Below are 9,466 nucleotides of genomic sequence, written 5' to 3'. Positions count from 1 at the left end.
TCCTAGATGATTTTTTGGGACTTTAAACAAGGGTTTTTGGGGTGTTTGAGGTGTTTACGGCCTAAGCACAAGCTTGGGCCGTAAACTCCTTTTTACATGTCAAATCCTTGTGTTTTAGTGTCCAAACTCATCTAGATACATGCCTTAATTAGTATACTAACTTAAAATAAGGAAAAACTTGATCTTTGGCATGATTTTGGGGGTTTACGGCCTAAGGAGCTTCTTAGGCCGTAAACTCCTTTATGGTCCTTGATTTCTATGATTTTGGACTCTAAATGCAGCAAAGTAGGTTTAGATTAAGATAGGGATGAGTCCTTACGTTTGGAAGTCGGAAATTCGCGGGTTTGGGGTCGATTTCGGGTCTAGAGAGAGAAAGTAGTGAGAGAGAGGTGAAAGTGTGGTAAAAGAGTTCAATTGTAGTGTTCAATCGTTTTTATATGTCTCGGGTATTGCACCCGATATATGGCTACCCGATGCTAAAGTTTAACGGGGTTAAAACTTTTTACCCGGGTGAAGTGGTTAAAAAGTAATATAACTCTATTTAGTTAAACGGGGTTAACATTTGCAAGTTATAATTACTTATGATAATACCAGAACATATAATTAACTAGATATTTATTTATTGACAACCCGAACAATACCGAGAAATAACATATAGTGACGCATTCCGTTAATGAAAATAGGGTTCGTAACGGCAACATAATTGGGGTTGTCACACTTATGAACTCACCAACCTTTGTGTTGACACTTTTCAAACAACTTGTATTCTCAGGAAATTACTAAACAGGAAATCAAGTGCTTTTGAGGATGGGACGTTAAGGCGTCAAACTTTTCATATTTTGTCAACATATTGTAATTGATTTTGAAACATGTAATTCATACAAGTGATGTAACTTTTTCAATTATATATATGTTGGTTGTCTTTTGCTTAAATTACTATTGAAATTGTGGTTATGATACTATACATGAAGTCCTCCACCCCCGGACGTTTCCGCCATCCTTGGTTTGGGGGTGTGACATGATCTCACTGGGCGATCTCGGCACTTCCCATCTCAACACCGCCTCAATCTTGGCCGGATCAACCAATATCCCTTTCTGGTTAACAAGGTGCCCAAGGAACTGTACCTCTCGTAACCAGAAATCACACTTAGAGAATTTGGCATACAGCTTCTCCGATCTCAATACTCCCAGAATTTCCCTCAAATGCTCCTCATGCTGCTCCCTAGACCTCGAATATACCAAAATATCATCAATGAATACGATCACCGACCGATCCAGCATCAACCTGCACAACCTGTTCATAAGATCCATGAATGCAGCCGGGGCATTGGTGCGCCCAAAAGGCATCACCACAAACTCATAATGTCCATAACGAGTTCTGAATGTAGTCTTCTGAATATCCTCATCCTGAACCCTCATCTGATGATAACCCGATCTCAAGTCTATCTTGGAGAACGAAGATTCCCCCTGCAACTGATCGAACAGATCATCGATCCTAGGTAACGGATACCGGTTCTTAACCGTCAACTTGTTCAACTCCCAGTAATCGATACACATCTGGTGTGAACCATCATTTTCCTTGACAAATAAAATTGGTGCTCCCCAAGGTGAGCTACTCGGTCGAATAAACCCCTTTCCCAACAGCTCCTGAAGCTGCGAGAATAACTCCTGCATTTCTGGTGGAACGAGGCGATAAGGCGCCTTGGCGATGGGCGCTGCTCCCGGAACCAGATCGATACGGAACTCCACTTGCCTTTCCGGAGGCACACCTAGTAATTCTTCGGGGAACACATCCGAAAACTCGCATACTACTGGAACGTCGTCAACCGAATTGGGCCTCCCCGCGGCCACTCGAGTGTCCATCACGTAGGCTATGAATCGACTGCAGCCCTACTGCAAACTATGCCTTGCCCTGGCAGCCGAACAAAATGCTGACCCACACCGAGTCCCTTTTCTATACACAATAAGCACTCCCCCACTAGGGTCTCGTATAGTCACCAGCTATCTCTCGCAGTCAATGACTGCCCCAAACTTACTCAACCAGTCCATGCCCACGATGATACAGACATCCCCTATTGCTATAGGAACCAAGTCTATAGGGAACTCGACCCCAAACATCTCGAGCACACATCCTCGAATCACGTCAGTGTCGTATACCGCTTTCTCATCTGCTATAGAAACCCACGGGGGTCGACTCATCACCTCCCGATCAATACCGATGTGCTGGCTAAAAGCCAACGATACAAAAGACCGACTCGCACCCAAGTCAAATAATACCAAGGCAGGTACATAATTCACAAGAAAAGTAACTAAGCATATCATAATATAAGCACAATATCTTAGCATAAAAGTAAATACACGAAAGAATACATACCAGCTACGACATAGAGCGCCGCGCGGACCTCCTCCACAGTCAACTGAAAAGCTCTCCCACGAGCCTTCGTAGCCTCGGCTTTCACCGGCCGAGTCTCGGTAACCCTAGCAGCAGGCGCAGATCCCTGGCGAAGCTGGGGGCACTCGGCCTTCCGATGGCCGGCCTGGTTGCAATGAAAGCAAACCATAAATCCCTTGGGGCAATCCCTAGCAATGTGCCCCTCCTTGCCACACTTGTAGCAAGCACCCGATTGACATGCCCCCTCGTGACCATTGCCGCACTTTCCGCAAGTACGACCCTTCTGACCTCCTGTCCTTGAATCGGTGGACTTGGTCCGCTTGGCTGCCGGCTGGGACTGAGCCGGCCACCGATCCACCCGCTGAGACTCGGCCTCCTCCCTGGCCTGGGTCTCCAACTCGATCTCTCTCTTCCTGGCATTCGCCTGGAGCTCAGCAAAGGTCTGGTATGACGAGTTCCATACGAACTCACGGATGTCCCTCCTCATTACACCCAAATATCAGCTCATCCGTGCCTGCTCAGTGGACACCTGCTCAGGGCAAAACATCGCCCTCTCATGAAACTTCCGAGTGATCACCGTAACAGAATGATTACCATGCTTTAGGGTCAAGAACTCTTGAACCAACCATTCCCTCTCCACCGGGGGAACATACTCGTCTCTGAACATAGCAGTGAATCTCTCCCAAGTCACGGCTGAAACCTCCGCAAGAGTGAAGTTCGCCGTCACGAACTTCCACCAATCCTTTGCTCCCAGGCAGACCTGGTTCAAAGCGAACCGTACCCTCAGATGCTCCGGACATGAACAAGTGTAGAAGCATCCCTCGATATCAGCAATCCATCTCATCGCAGCAATCGGATCCTGCGTCCCGTCAGACTCGGGTGGCTTCGTGTTACTGAACTTCCGGAACAGCAACGAGTCACCTCCCTGCGGTCTGGTAGCGGCCACAGCTGCGGTAGCTGCAGCGGCTGCGGCCTCAGTCACCGCGGCGTACCGCTCATCAAAAGTCTCCATCAGTGTGGTCTTAATAGACCCAAACATCTCCGGAATCTCGGCCCGGATCGCCGCAGCCACCTCCTCGTGAATCATCTGACGAAGCTCCTCGTCACTCACATCGCTCGTACCAGGTCTGTGGCGTGGTCCAACCATGATGCCTCTGAAATAGAACATAAAAATACCAGAGACTCCATCGAGCATAATCGCACTCGATAACGCAACCCTACTCGGTCTCCGATACCCAAGGATTCTTACTTGGGTTGCCCACTGACCCGGTGTCTTCAGTAGTACGGGCCCAATACTACCAACTACACTGCATCAGCATTCACCCCAAGTCCTCCTCCCCGAACCCCAGATCATGAGTACTCTATTCTTGCTATGCACTAGCTACCCACTCGCTCTCAAAGCATCTCATAGCAGCAATTTCCCTAGACTAAGGCATCACAAATCAAGCCACTCTAGTCCTAATATGAATACCTAGTCTACTAGCATGCGTATCATATCATAACATATCTCATAACACATATTATAAGAGTATTTTGGGGATTTTACCGTTCGGGCGCTGGCTGAACGTACACACTGCTTCTCCTTTGGTTGTTTTGAAATCTCTTATCAAACTTTTATTGCTTTTATTAATTAAAAATTTTCTCAAATCCCCGGTTTGAGTTCAGTTACGCCCGAAGGTGTATCCGAATCCCTCAAACCAAGGCTCTGATACCAACTTGTAACGACATAAATTTTAAAACAAAATTTTCATTTTGCAAACATCCAAAAACCATCGTTTAATATTTCAAATTCAAACATGAACAATGTTATCGTAACAAAATACATCCGAATGATCATAAAATAGTTTTTCTCCGACAATGTGTACGATCACGCCGGCGCCTTCCCACGGTCCTCGCTAGTACCTGAAACACATAACACAACAACTGTAAGCATAAATGCTTAGTGAGTTCCCTAAAATACAACATACGCACATACACCTTTCCAGGCCGTGACCTTCCGGTCCATGTGTCTCAGGGGACTTCCGTCCCGTCTAGGTAAACCTTCCGGTTCTACCTACGTCAACCTTACGGTCCACATTACAACGCCTTCCGGCCCAATACATATACGCCTTCCGGCCCATAACATAGTGCCTTCCGGCCCATATCAAGCATATCATACATGGCACATATAAACGATTAACTTATCACATACGATGCATATAACTCATAACATATCTGACCTTCCGGTCACACAATAAAAACCCTTTCGGGTACAGTATAGTGATAAAACTCACCTCGTGGAAAGTCTAAGATCTCATGTACTTGCTATCTCCAATCCCAACGGCGACTCTACCTCTCCTAATCATAAAAATATCATTTAATAATCAAAGACTTCCGCAACTAAAACTTTACCCCTTATCATCAATCCTCAGAGGGTAAAAGACCATTTTACCCTTCCTTGACCTAAAGTCCTCATGTTGACCAAAACCCTAAAAGTCAACAAAAGTCAACCCTGTGAGTACGCGGGGCGTACATCGCCAACCCATGGATCGGGGTCTCCACCTAGTACGTTGCGCGTACTGGAAGTTACGCCCAGCGTAAACATCAGATTCTAACATACTTCATTTCTGGTCTTACTCGGTTAATCCATTATTCCAACTTCTAGATCCAACTCTGATAATGTGTCTAAACCCATAAAGTCGAGACCTTTAAGCCTTGGCATGGCTGTAAAGGCTCCAACACTTCATAACATCATTCTATTCCAGCTCAAGGACCTAGATCTCATGCATGGTGCAATATTCACGTCCAAGATGTCATTTTTATGAGTCTACAACTCTAATAGATCAGAAATATGAAGGATCTAAGCTTATGGAGGCCATTTGCACAAAAAGTCTCCACCTTTGGGACTAAAACCCTAGAAAATGGTACTTGAAGCATATAACATGAACCAAGTGACAAGATCCGAACTTTTTACCTGATAATGAAGCTTTAACCCTTGCAAAGCTCAGATCTACACTTGAACACCACTTCTAGTCTTTCCAATGAGTTCTTCTTCTCCTTTGCAACCTTGGAATGGCACCACCAAGCTTAGAATACTCACAAAATGGCCTAAGAACGAATGCACACTCTCTTTAGGGTTTCTCTCTTAGGGATGGTCGCTGAGAAGTCCAGCCACACATTCCTTTTATAGCCCTCCAAAGGAATTAGGGTTTTTAGGTCTGGACCGGTTACGCTAAGGGTAACCTTGGGTACGCCCAGCGTACCTTAGGGTGAATGTGTCCAAAAGAGGCGCGCGAGTACACGCAGCGTACACCTTGTATGCCCAGCGTACTCGCCTATCATGAAAACCCGAAAATGACAACATAACCAAGATGCAGGGCCAAATAGAAGAATACCTGGATTTCGGGCTGTTACAGATCGAGAAGGTGGAATCGGTGTTCAAGATATGTGAATGCCCTGAGGAGATGAAGGTGAAGTTTGTCGCATGCACTTTCGTTGACCAAGCACTCACTTGGTGGAACGGACACATGGAAGTCATGACACTCCCCATAACCAATTCCATGCCATGGGCTAGAAGCTGATTGGACTCGAACCGGGCCAATGGTTAAGCTGTGGGGGCCCAAATCTTGAAGAAGCCCAAAAACTCCATTATAGTCATGTGGCCCGAGTAAGATTCCTTACGGCCCGCGTGGATTCCTGACAAGGGCAAATTCTGGATTTTGTGTAGAGCTCTGTATTGGGAAGGTTGGTGTGCCTCTTCAGCCTTATCTTGGATGTCCGATTTTGACACTTTCTATCTGAAGTTTGGAGTACTTTTGAAGGCCAAGAACACCTCAAGAACATCTTCTTTTCACATCTTGATTATTGTAAAATGTTTGGTACAATCTTCTCTAACTTTGCTTCTTTGAGTTTAGTCATGCTTGCCTAAACTAATCTTGGTTGACTTTTTTTTGAATCCTTTGAACTTTTGTTGAATGTTGAAGAATCCATGAACTTGTTCTTAAATCTTTATGGAAATGTTTGTGTTTTAACATATTATCACTACTAGTATGTTTTTATTCATGAGTTTAAATGTGTTTGTGGTGATTAGTTGGCTAATTTCTTGATTAAGTAAGGGATCCTCAAATTAGCAAGCAACAAATGATTTTTGTGTTGTTTTTGCTTCACACAATCATAAAAACATTTTCTCCAACATGGTAGTGAAAGCAATTGACTCCTCTTGGATTTGGTGACTTTTTAGTTCTTAATACTACTTGACTTTCACTAATTACATGCTTAATGGAAATTGTGACTTTGACTAAGGAAATTGTTATGAGATTCTCTAACCATTTTAAAAACTCAGAAAAGTCTAGGTGATTTCATGCTTCTTGGATTACTATGGCCAAATTGAGGATTTAAAACAAGTATTACACCATTGGATTCTAATGATATGTTCATCAAAAAGTCAAAGTGAGGAAACCCTAAGTCAACCATCTTTCCCCTATTGATTTTATATCAAATTCTTATTTTTGTTAATTGTCCATTTAAATCTTAGTTTATGTAACGACCAAAAAATTTCAACAGAATTTAAACTTTTCAAAACAATTCATTTTAATAACATTATTACAAAAAGGTTTTCAATACATTATTTATCAGAGTATTCCCAGGTCCATTTCATAAAACATAAACGCGAGGAACGGTACCATCACGCCTTTGCCTTGCCACAGTCTCCTGAAGAACCTAAAAAACATTAACCCACAACTGTAAGCCCGAAAGCTTAGTGAGATACCCCCAAAATACCAACCACATATACGCCCTTCCAGGCCACGACCTTCCGGTCCAAAACGTATTGCCTTCCGGCCCTTAACATATTGCCTTCCGGCCCATAACATATTGCCTTCCGGCCCATAACATAAAAAGCATACATAACATAACAAAACATAGAACAACCATGCATATCGGGTCAAACTCCAGTCAAAACAACCCTGTGTACATAACATTCAATCATATAATAGTTCACAGTCAACAAATCGATCAAACAAATCACATAACATATCATCACCCTAACCAGGATACCGACCTAACCGATCACGAGCATAACATCACCCTACGTCTCAGCCAAAATACTACTTACGTACATACACCTTTCCAGGCCATGACCTTCCGGTCCACATAACATATAATGCCTTCCGGCCCATATCATAATGCCTCCCGGCCCATATCATAATGCCTTCCGGCCCATATCAAGCAATACCATAACAGACAACTATCCGGATTTCCATCCGGTAAAGGGTCGGCCTTGGTGCCATAGACCCTGTCGATATAGTGAGGATAACTCACCTCACGATTGCCGATAGTCTGAACCGAAGAAGCAGACTCTCGAATCACCAACTCACCGCAAATCCCAAACTAACCATCATCACAAAAATAAACATAAGGTCAATCATACTTTCACTTATTGGGCCAAGACCAAAGTCCAAATCTCACACAAAGTCCAATCATTGGCCCAATTTACCAAATTGGGCCCACCTCACCAAATGGGCCTAGATCCAAAGACCATAACAATAATTGGGCCCAAAACACTTTATTCATAATTTCCCCGACTTTGCCCAATAACCAACAACCCACAATTAGCCCAAACTCAAAAGCCCAAAATGAAAGTCCACGGGAGAAGTACGCTGGGCGTACTCTCCTTGGTACGTTGGGCGTACTGCCATGATCACCAAAAGAAAATGGGGCATTGGCCCGCTACGCGGGGCGTACTCGAAGGTTACGCGGGGTGTAACTGCGAGATCCATTAAGCCTTTCTAACCTCTTAATGGCTTAAGATCTTAAGCCCAAATTTCAGATCCAAAGGTCAAATATGATTAGAATTCATAAAGTCTCAGACTTTATCTCTTGGGACGTCCTTAAGCTCTTAATCCAAGGTATTAATCCATTAAGACCTATATATCTCATACATGGAATAGCTACAGCCCTTGGGACCTCATTTTTATCACTCAAGACCTCTCCAAAGGTCTGAAAGGACAGATAATCTTGACCAAATCGAACTATACCACAAGGTGGGGACTTTTGGGACAAGAATGGTGATAAAAGCTTCAAGATACATAGATCTATGCAATATGAAGGTCAAGCAAGAAACTTTATACCTCAAACAAGCCCCAAAGGGTGATATTTCTTCAGATCTACAAGCTCCACACGTTCTTCTTCTTCTTTGACAACCTCCCTTTTCTCCTTCAAGCCTTTCTTTTGCCAACACAAGCTTTTCAAGATCAAACACACCCAAATATGAGAGGATACAAGATCTAGGGTTTCTCTGAGGTTGAAGATGAGCATAAGGAGGCTGAGGGGTGAATTAATATGTTCCTTATATAGTGGCTGATCCTAAAAATAGGGTTTGGGGTTTCTGAGAGTACGCTGGGCGTACTCACCTGGCCACCTGCATCTATTCGCCCCTCTACGCTGGGCGTACGTCCAGCTTACGCTGGGCATACCCAACCACCTTTCAAAATCAAAAGCATGCATGCATGCCATGCATGCATGGGACCATTTCCCTCTTATTCCACAAAGAACTATAAACAATGATCAACATCGAAGCACCGCAACTCCTCTAATCTAAACCCACTCTCAAATAACTTTACATTCATACGAGGGTGACGAGAAGCCCAATACTTCTAACACATACACCCGTCCAAAACCTTCTCGGTTGAAACTCATTTCTCGAAAGGGACCAAAATTACCCTTCCTCTTAAATCTCAGGGACTTATAATTGAACACTCGAAGAACGGGGTGTTACAGTTTAATTCTAGTTTTATTTCATGTATTTTAAAAGACCAAACCCCCTCCAATTTTATTTTATTTTTTGTTATTTTTCAAGTATTTTTACAAAGAGATTTTTTCATAGAGTTATAAATTGAACCAATCTCCGTGGATTCGACCCCTAAACCACTATACACTATTTTAGTGTGTAATATTTAGGGTTATTATTTTTGTTGGCCTCGATAACCACCACCTAATCAACTATAATTATTCTAGACATGACCAACATGTGCTTGGGAGTGACTGTGGTGTTGCAATAGGCCTAAAACTTACCAAGTACATACAACAAGGCATCAA

This window comes from Lactuca saligna, chromosome 1, assembly GCF_052625555.1.
Source record: "Lactuca saligna cultivar CGN05327 chromosome 1, ASM5262555v1, whole genome shotgun sequence".
Classification (NCBI taxonomy): domain Eukaryota; kingdom Viridiplantae; phylum Streptophyta; class Magnoliopsida; order Asterales; family Asteraceae; genus Lactuca; species Lactuca saligna.
The sequence above is the reverse complement of the archived record's forward strand: the minus strand, read 5'-3'. Positions refer to the sequence as shown.